The following is an 11,095-nucleotide window of genomic DNA, read 5'->3' on the forward strand; positions in this document are numbered from 1 at the left end:
GGTCAATCAGCGATGAATGATAGAGTAACAAACGTGCAAGTTGTTACTTTAGCACCTACTACCTACTATAAATCCTACTTCAAACTGTTACTCAAAAACAACTGAACCGTTTTAGCTTTAATTTCGTATTCATGTACCTACCTACTTATATTTTTAACACGCCTTTATTAGCTTCACCTGTATTTTTATCATACACGACACAGGACGAGTAAAGCCACAGGCTGAAACTAGTTGCAATATAAGAAAATGTCTTTTAAAATTACTTTACAGACTAGCTCATTCATACGACTTCTGCCGCGTAGATGAAGAGTTTTCTCGCTATTCATCAATATAATATTATGTATTATCTTTTCAAATTGTTCTTAAAATTCATATAAGAAAATGTTTCATAAAAACCTATACAATTTGAAAGCATCTTTTTCAAGATACTTACCTGTCTTACCTACATCTAAACCTATTTTTATTATTTCACTCTATCTACTAGATAAAAAAATAATATATATATTTTTTTAACTAATTAAGGGATTTAAAACTAGATTTAGTCGTTGAAATTTTACCCCGAACTTTGAAAAGTTTTGTTCAGGAACTTTAACAAAACCACACCCCGGACACTCCATACAAAATGATCGTTTTGACAGTCACACTGTAGAGACTGCAAATGTGTGTGTTAACGCTTTATGGTTGGCACATTTGTGACTAGAGTAAAAAAAATTCGCGTTTTTCTGATGAAATACATCCGTAAACAGCACAATATCTAACCATTTTCTACGAAAAACGATAATCACAAATCCAAAATAATAAAATTACTTTAAGTCAATTTGATTAATGTTGTCAATCTTCGTTGCGTATCGTCCTTGCAGAAAAATATGGCCCATTTTATGTCTGATCGCGCGGGGGTGAGGTAAGTTTAATTTTGGCGGGAGGCGGAGAGTGTCCGTTCTGTAGCGTTTAGCTACTATTATGTATTCTGTGACAAAACGAACGTTATTTGGGATGAAAGGTAGAGTCGGGTGCTAAATAATGTAAATGCAGATACCTAAAAGTTATTATCACATATTAAAAATATACAAAAAAATTATCAGTATTCTCAACAAGACAAAAATCGATAATAATCAATTAAAAAATCAATAACGTTCCTAAAAATATCGAAAATCAATAACTGTCAATTACCGCCATATTGTTTCTTACCAAATCGATGCTGTCGCAAAAATCGCTTTCCAAATCAATCACTTCGATTTCTTTCCCGATACAAACATTTTCACCGTTTACCAAAACCTCTACAATTAATTCCGACATTGCAAAAATATCGAATTCGGATATTCCGCGATCTCCCAGTATCGGAAATCTAACCCTCTGTGACGTGGCCGTTGTCATGACAACGGGCTGCTTTCAAGCTAACTTACGAACATGCGCTGTTTCTTTCTAACACGCTTGTTAACGCGCTAATAAAAGAGACAGATATAATTATCGCGATGCGTTTTCGCTGGGTAAAATCGATATCGCACAAGGCTGGCCGTCGATTAACCGTTCTATGGAATGTCAAAAGAATAATGTCATACAACATGAATGCTTTAATGAAAATTGAGCCGCATTTCTTCGGTCATAAGGAGCAATGTAGATTGTGTTTTATTATGATTTACGTGTTTTTCGATAAATTGGTGTTTTGTAGGCGCACCGCGTGGTACGAACGATTATATTGATTTTTGCGATCGCTCTGTTCAACTTTTTCGATTTATTGGAGAATGTACTATCCATGCTATAGCCTATAAGTATAGCTATGATTAGAATCATATAATATGTTAGGTATCTTTTGGAATAATTTGGTAAGTCTTTTGAGGTCCTTAATGCCAATCACTGGTTCGATGCTATCAAAATTAATAAGTAGGTAGTAATGCATGAAATTATATAATAAAATGTGAATTTTTCAAATAAATAGGTAGGCTATTCTTATTTAAGTAGGTAATAACTAATAATATATTCGGCACAGTAATTTTTTTTATTATTATTTTAAACTCAAAAATGTCTGTTCTTTTGTTTTAATTACTTAAGTAAGTATTTTTTAAAAATAAATTTATAATATAAATGTAAATATTTACTAAATGCAATTTTTATTGAATTATTCGCTTAAATTAAATGTGGATATAGTTTTTAGATTATCATACTTATTAAACTTAAGATTAATAACGCCTATACCAGGTGAAAGGTAAGACGTTCGACGAATTTAGACAGGAGCTTCTACTCATGAAACTGAACAACTTTTGTTCTACAACTTTGCTGTAGAAACTTTGCTAATCAGCTGACCGATTTCCATACAAAGTCTAATTTTTTTTCTACGAATTCAGCAAAGTTGTAGAACAAAAGTGGTTCAGTTTCATGAGTAGAAGCTCCTGTCGAAATGCGTATGACGTCTTACCAGACACCCTGTATATACCTACATACTTCCTGAATCCTGACACATCAAACATTGTTCTGCTAATATACCTACCTATAATTACCTAGCGTTATGAAATTCAATATACATTCTTTTTTCAGACCTATCTATCGAATATACTTAGACTAAATAATGCAAAGAGCGTGTTGGAAGTTGGAACACACGCAGTGAAGGGTTCCGTATTATAAGCATTGCATAATTACTACATAGTTTAAAACAAAGTCGTTGTCGCTGTCTCTCCATTACTGTAGGTACCTATGGATTTTGATAAGGTTTTTTTTAATAAATCAAGTGGTTCTTGTGTGTAAATAAATAAATAAATCCTTTATTTGCAATAAAACATACTACTATAATACTACTACTACAACTACTATAATATATTAATGAATTAAACGAACAATAGAGGTAGCTCTATCTATGCGTATGGCGAACCTGCATCCTTAGGCCATTCTCCCATTACGATACGCACACGCGATTCAAGTTTCCTGCAAGTCTCGGAGACTAGTCGCCGCGGAGTATCTCACATACATTTGTTTGTAGGCTCGCACACTACGCTACCGGTACTTAAATAATGTATGTGAGATATTCCGCGGCGACTAGTCTCCGAGACCTGCAGGATACTTGAATCGCCTGTGCGTATCGCAATGATTGCGATCCTAGATTGCGATTGCGACGCAATGGGAGAATGCCGAATGGCCTTATGTTTAAAAAATTTTCTTTGCTAATCTGGGGGCACGGTAGTGCCCCCGCCAAGACGAGCCAAGCGAAAGCGAAGCGCACGGGCACTACCTACCTTTTCTCGAAGCGCTTCGACGTTTTTTTGAACCCTCATAACTTGGGTTTGGATTATGCTAGATCAACAAAATTTTCGGTATATATTGTCAATAGTGGACTTATTGAACATATTAAGTTTTAATTACATTAGCTTTTATACTTCAGATTTTATTTATATCTAAAAAACGCTAATTTCGTCACTGACTCACTGATGATCATCAAAATTCTTAAGGTATTTCCTAATGTCCTAGAAAGCTGAAATTTTGTATGCAAGCTAGTATTAGCACACAAACAACAAAAAAATTATAAAACTTGTTACTTTCATCCCCCAACCCCTTAAACTAGGGGATGGGAGTTTGTATGAGACCTGTAATTTTAAATTAAATTTTGATTACGCTAGAGGTCTAATCTAATAATCTAAAACTTGGTTGGTTCCCCTTGGTAATATATAGGGGAACTATATATTTTTAATATATATGTTTGTTAAAAAAAAAAAAAAAAATTTAATCGACATATATTGAGACATACTTCAGATCAGATCATATAAATATGAATGAATAGAAGTGTTGCGAACGTCTCCTGCCTCTGACGTCCACTCAGTAGCTAAAAATAAAAAAAAAATTGTCCTTGACAGCGAGCGCGTCGATTGTCGATTGTCTTGCTACTGATTTAAAAGTGAACATGGATTGTGAAATAGTTTCACTTGAAGTAAATCTTGGACCTTGCCATCATCATGTGTCAGCGAACAGCGAACAGCGAACAGCGAACAGCGAATAGCGAACAGCGAACAGCGAACAGCGAACAGCGAACAGCGAACAGCGAACAGCGAACAGCGAACAGCGAACAGCGAACAGCGAACAGCGAACAGCGAACAGCGATAGCGAACAGCGAACAGCGAACAGCGAAAAGCGAAAAGCGAACAGCGAACAGCGAACAGCGAAAAGCGAACAGCGAACAGCGAACAGCGAACAGCGAACAGCGAACAGCGAACAGCGAACAGCGAACAGCGAACAGCGAACAGCGAACAGCGAACAGCGAACAGCGATAGCGAACAGCGAACAGCGAACAGCGAAAAGCGAAAAGCGAACAGCGAACAGCGAACAGCGAACAGCGAACAGCGAACAGCGAACAGCGAACAGCGAACAGCGAACAGCGAACAGCGAACAGCGAACAGCGAACAGCGAACAGCGAACAGCGAACAGCGAACAGCGAACAGCGAACAGCGAACAGCGAACAGCGAACAGCGAACAGCGAACAGCCGATTGTCTTGCTACTGATTTAAAAGTGAACATGGATTGTGAAATAGTTTCACTTGAAGTAAATCTTGGACGTTGCCATCATCATGTGTCAGCGAACAGCGAACAGCGAACAGCGAACAGCGAACAGCGAACAGCGAACAGCGAACAGCGAACAGCGAACAGCGAACAGCGAACAGCGAACAGCGAACAGCGAACAGCGAACAGCCGATTGTCTTGCTACTGATGTAAAAGTGAACATGGATTGTGAAATAGTTTCACTTGAAGTAAATCTTGGACGTTGCCATCATCATGTGTCAGCGAACAGCGAACAGCGAACAGCAAACAGCGAACAGCGAACAGCGAACAGCGAACAGCGAACAGCGAACAGCGAACAGCGAACAGCGAACAGCGAACAGCGAACAGCGAACAGCGAACAGCGAACAGCGAACAGCGAACAGCGAACAGCGAACAGCGAACAGCGAACAGCGAACAGCGAACAGCGAACAGCGAACAGCGAACAGCGAACAGCGAACAGCGAACAGCGAACAGCGAACAGCGAACAGCGAACAGCGAACAGCGAACAGCGAACAGCGAACAGCGAACAGCGAACAGCGAACAGCGAACAGCGAACAGCGAACAGCGAACAACGAACAACGAACAACGAACAACGAACAACGAACAACGAACAATGTGAATGTGAATGTGAATGTGAATGTGAATGTGAATGTGAATGTGAATGTGAATGTGAATGTGAATGTGAATGTGAATGTGAATGTGAATGTGAATGTGAATGTGAATGTGAATGTGAATGTGAATGTGAATGTGAATGTGAATGTGAATGTGAATGTGAATGTGAATGTGAATGTGAATGTGAATGTGAATGTGAATGTGAATGTGAATGTGAATGTGAATGTGAATGTGAATGTGAATGTGAATGTGAATGTGAATGTGAATGTGAATGTGAATGTGAATGTGAATGTGAATGTGAATGTGAACATACACAAACACAAACACAAACACGAACACAAAAACGAACAACGAACAGCGAACAGCGAACAGCGAACAGCGACCAGCGAACAGCGAACAGCGAACAGCTATCAGCGAACAGCGAACAGCGAACAGCGAAAAGCCGATTGTCTTGCTACTGATTTAAAAGTGAACATGGATTGTGAAATAGTTTCACTTGAAGTAAATCTTGAACGTTGCCATCATAATGTGTCAGCGAACAGCGAACAGCGAACAGCGAACAGCGAACAGCGAACAGCGAACAGCGAACAGCCGATTGTCTTGCTACTGATTTAAAAGTGAACATGGATTGTGAAATAGTTTCACTTGAAGTAAATCTTGGACGTTGCCATCATCATGTGTCAGCGAACAGTGAACAGCGAACAGCGAACAGCGAACAGCGAACAGCGAACAGCGAACAGCGAACAGCGAACAGCGAACAGCGAACAGCGAACAGCGAACAGCGAACAGCGAACAGCGAACAGCGAACAGCGAACAGCGAACAGCGACAGCGACAGCGAACAGCGAACAGCGAACAGCGAACAGCGAACAGCGAACAGCGAACAGCGAACAGCGAACAGCGAACAGCGAACAGCGACAGCGAACAGCGAACAGCGAACAGCGAACAGCGAACAGCGAACAGCCGATTGTCTTGCTACTGATTTAAAAGTGAACATGGATTGTGAAATAGTTTCACTTGAAGTAAATCTTGGACGTTGCCATCATCATGTGTCAGCGAACAGCGAACAGCGAACAGCAAACAGCGAACAGCGAACAGCGAACAGCGAACAGCGAACAGCGAACAGCGAACAGCGAACAGCGAACAGCGAACAGCGAACAGCGAACAGCGAACAGCGATAGCGAACAGCGAACAGCGAACAGCGAAAAGCGAAAAGCGAACAGCGAACAGCGAACATCGAAAAGCGAACAGCGAACAGCGAACAGCGAACAGCGAACAGCGAACAGCGAACAGCGAACAGCGAACAGCGAACAGCGAACAGCGAACAGCGAACAGCGATAGCGAACAGCGAACAGCGAACAGCGAAAAGCGAAAAGCGAACAGCGAACAGCGAACAGCGAACAGCGAACAGCGAACAGCGAACAGCGAACAGCGAACAGCGAACAGCGAACAGCGAACAGCGAACAGCGAACAGCGAACAGCGAACAGCGAACAGCGAACAGCGAACAGCCGATTGTCTTGCTACTGATTTAAAAGTGAACATGGATTGTGAAATAGTTTCACTTGAAGTAAATCTTGGACGTTGCCATCATCATGTGTCAGCGAACAGCGAACAGCGAACAGCGAACAGCGAACAGCGAACAGCGAACAGCGAACAGCGAACAGCGAACAGCGAACAGCGAACAGCGAACAGCCGATTGTCTTGCTACTGATGTAAAAGTGAACATGGATTGTGAAATAGTTTCACTTGAAGTAAATCTTGAACGTTGCCATCATAATGTGTCAGCGAACAGCGAACAGCGAACAGCGAACAGCTATCAGCGAACAGCGAACAGCGAACAGCGAAAAGCCGATTGTCTTGCTACTGATTTAAAAGTGAACATGGATTGTGAAATAGTTTCACTTGAAGTAAATCTTGAACGTTGCCATCATAATGTGTCAGCGAACAGCGAACAGCGAACAGCGAACAGCGAACAGCGAACAGCGACAGCGACAGCGAACAGCGAACAGCGAACAGCGAACAGCGAACAGCGAACAGCGAACAGCGAACAGCGAACAGCGAACAGCGAACAGCGAACAGCGACAGCGACAGCGAACAGCGAACAGCGAACAGCGAACAGCGAACAGCGAACAGCGAACAGCGAACAGCGAACAGCGAACAGCGAACAGCGACAGCGAACAGCGAACAGCGAACAGCGAACAGCGAACAGCGAACAGCCGATTGTCTTGCTACTGATTTAAAAGTGAACATGGATTGTGAAATAGTTTCACTTGAAGTAAATCTTGGACGTTGCCATCATCATGTGTCAGCGAACAGCGAACAGCGAACAGCAAACAGCGAACAGCGAACAGCGAACAGCGAACAGCGAACAGCGAACAGCGAACAGCGAACAGCGAACAGCGAACAGCGAACAGCGAACAGCGAACAGCGAACAGCGAACAGCGAACAGCGAACAGCGAACAGCGAACAGCGAACAGCGAACAGCGAACAGCGAACAGCGAACAGCGAACAGCGAACAGCGAACAGCGAACAGCGAACAGCGAACAGCGAACAGCGAACAGCGAACAGCGAACAGCGAACAGCGAACAGCGAACAGCGAACAGCGAACAGCGAACAGCGAACAGCGAACAGCGAACAGCGAACAGCGAACAGCGAACAGCGAACAGCGAACAGCGAACAGCGAACAGCGAACAGCGAACAGCGAACAGCGAACAGCGAACAGCGAACAGCGAACAGCGAACAGCGAACAGCGAACAGCGAACAGCGAACAGCGAACAGCGAACAGCGAACAACGAACAACGAACAACGAACAACGAACAACGAACAACGGTGAATGTGAATGTGAATGTGAATGTGAATGTGAATGTGAATGTGAATGTGAATGTGAATGTGAATGTGAATGTGAATGTGAATGTGAATGTGAATGTGAATGTGAATGTGAATGTGAATGTGAATGTGAATGTGAATGTGAATGTGAATGTGAATGTGAATGTGAATGTGAATGTGAATGTGAATGTGAATGTGAATGTGAATGTGAATGTGAATGTGAATGTGAATGTGAATGTGAATGTGAATGTGAATGTGAATGTGAACATACACAAACACAAACACAAACACGAACACAAAAACGAACAACGAACAGCGAACAGCGAACAGCGAACAGCGAACAGCGACCAGCGAACAGCGAACAGCGAACAGCTAACAGCGAACAGCGAACAGCGAACAGCGAACAGCGAACAGTGAACAGCGAACAGCGAACAGCGAAAAGCCGATTGTCTTGCTACTGATTTAAAAGTGAACATGGATTGTGAAATAGTTTCACTTGAAGTAAATCTTGGACGTTGCCATCATCATGTGTCAGCGAACAGCGAACAGCGAACAGCGAACAGCGAACAGCGAACAGCGAACAGCGAACAGCGAACAGCGAACAGCGAACAGCGAACAGCCGATTGTCTTGCTACTGATTTAAAAGTGAACATGGATTGTGAAATAGTTTCACTTGAAGTAAATCTTGGACGTTGCCATCATCATGTGTCAGCGAACAGCGAACAGCGAACAGCGAACAGCGAACAGCGAACAGCGAACAGCGAACAGCGAACAGCGAACAGCGAACAGCGAACAGCGAACAGCGAACAGCGAACAGCGAACAGCGAACAGCGACAGCGACAGCGAACAGCGAACAGCGAACAGCGAACAGCGAACAGCGAACAGCGAACAGGGAACAGCGAACAGCGAACAGCGAACAGCGACAGCGAACAGCGAACAGCGAACAGCGAACAGCGAACAGCGAACAGCGAACAGCGAACAGCGAACAGTGAACAGCGAACAGCGAACAGTGAACAGCGAACAGCGAACAGGGAACAGCGATAGCGACAGCGAACAGTGAACAGCGAACAGCAAACAGCGAACAGCGAACAGCGAACAGCGAACAGCGAACAGCGAACAGCGAACAGCGAACAGCGAACAGCGAACAGCGAACAGGGAACAGCGAACAGCGAACAGCGAACAGCGAACAGCGAACAGCGACAGCGAACAGCGAACAGCGAACAGCGAACAGCGAACAGCGAACAGCGAACAGCGAACAGCGAACAGCGAACAGTGAACAGCGAACAGCGAACTGGGAACAGCGATAGCGAAAGCGAACAGTGAACAGTGAACAGCGAACAGCGAACAGTGAACAGCGAACAGCGAACAGCGAACAGCGAACAGCGAACAGCGAACAGCGAACAGCGAACAGCGAACAGCGAACAGCTAACAGCGAACAGCGAACAGCGAACAGCGAACAGCGAACAGCGAACAGCGAACAGGGAACAGCGAACAGCGAACAGATCATTACTTATTTATTTATTTATTTTGGTAATCCAACAGCTTTACATTTAACAAGACCACTTTTTTGCTGATGAACTGAACAAATAGCCAATAAGGATTACAACATAATATCATTCTCAAGAATAGACTATAAACTAGTAACAATAATATTAATAAAAAACATAACATAATGAGTGTGTGTGTGTGTGTGTGTGTGTGTGTGAGTGTGTGTGTGTGTGCGTGTGCGTGTGCGTGCGTGTAGGTGTGTGCGTGTGTGCTAGTGCTTGTTTAAAAAACCATTTATTTTAGATATTTCATTAGCAAAGCGTTGTTTAGAGAGTAGGAAAATGTCAGCACTTGTGTACTCTGCGTTGTATACACGCATAATGCGATTTAACACACCGTTTCGTGCATAATTAGTATTAACTTTAGGGATGTAAAATAAGTTAGTCTGACGCGTACGAAAACCTGGTACATTCAATTGCATCGATTCAAGCAATTCTGAGCAGTCAATGTGGTTATTCCATAATGCGTGAAGTAACATTAGATCACTTCGTTTACGTCGTATTTCTAGCGGTTCTATTTCGTAGCGGACACAAGCTTCATCATAGCTGTCAAAATAAGTAAAGTTTTTAAAGCTTAAAAACCTGAGAAACCTTTTTTGTATTGATTCTATTCTATCTATGTATACGGCGTAGCTGGGAGACCAAATACTCGACGCGTAGTCGAGTATGCTTCGAATATAGGCCGAATATAGAGATTTTATACAATTTATGCTGTTAAAATCTTTACATGATCGCTTTATGAAACCAAGTTGTTTATAGGCTTTATTTACAATGATGTCAATATGTTCCGACATAATCAATTTTGAATCTAGCGATACGCCTAGATCACGTACACAGTTCACTTCTTTTATCAAAACATCGTTTATTTTATATTCAAATTTTATTGGATATTTTTTCCTACTAAAAGTGATTTTTTGGCATTTATTAACATTTACACTTATACGATTCTTAATATAATATGCTGCCAGTCTATCTAAGTCACTTTGAATTAGGCGGCAGTGTTCGACGGATTCAATTCCGTAGTAAATTTTTTTATCATCGGCGTACATTAAGTAGCGCACGTGTTGTATGCAGGTAAATATGTCAAATAAGTAGGCATTGTACAGCAATGGCCCGAGAATCTGGGGGCACGGTAGTGCCCCCGCCAAGACGAGCCAAGCGAAAGCGAAGCGCACGGGCACTACCTACCTTTTCTCGAAGCGCTTCGACGTTTTTTTGAACCCTCATAACTTGGGTTTGGATTATGCTAGATCAACAAAATTTTCGGTATATATTGTCAATAGTGGACTTATTGAACATATTAAGTTTTAATTACATTAGCTTTTATACTTCAGATTTTATTTATATTTCGGGTTTCTACCAGGGAGGTCCACTGCTTCGAACCTTATGGCATACGTCACTCATATTTACAGAGCTCTTGAAAGCAAATTTGAAACACATGCGATTTATACAGATTTCTCGAAAGCGTTCGACGTTGTCAACCATGAGATCCTCTTAGATAAACTTGGTCGGGCTGGCATTTGCGGTTCTCTCCTCAGGTGGTGTGAGTCCTACCTGCGAAATCGCTCCCAACTTATTGCCATTCGAGGCTAT

This window comes from Colias eurytheme, chromosome 24 (genome assembly GCF_061535395.1).
Source record: "Colias eurytheme isolate Ceu_HAF_F1 chromosome 24, ilColEury1 Martin Lab GWU primary, whole genome shotgun sequence".
NCBI lineage: Eukaryota > Metazoa > Arthropoda > Insecta > Lepidoptera > Pieridae > Colias > Colias eurytheme.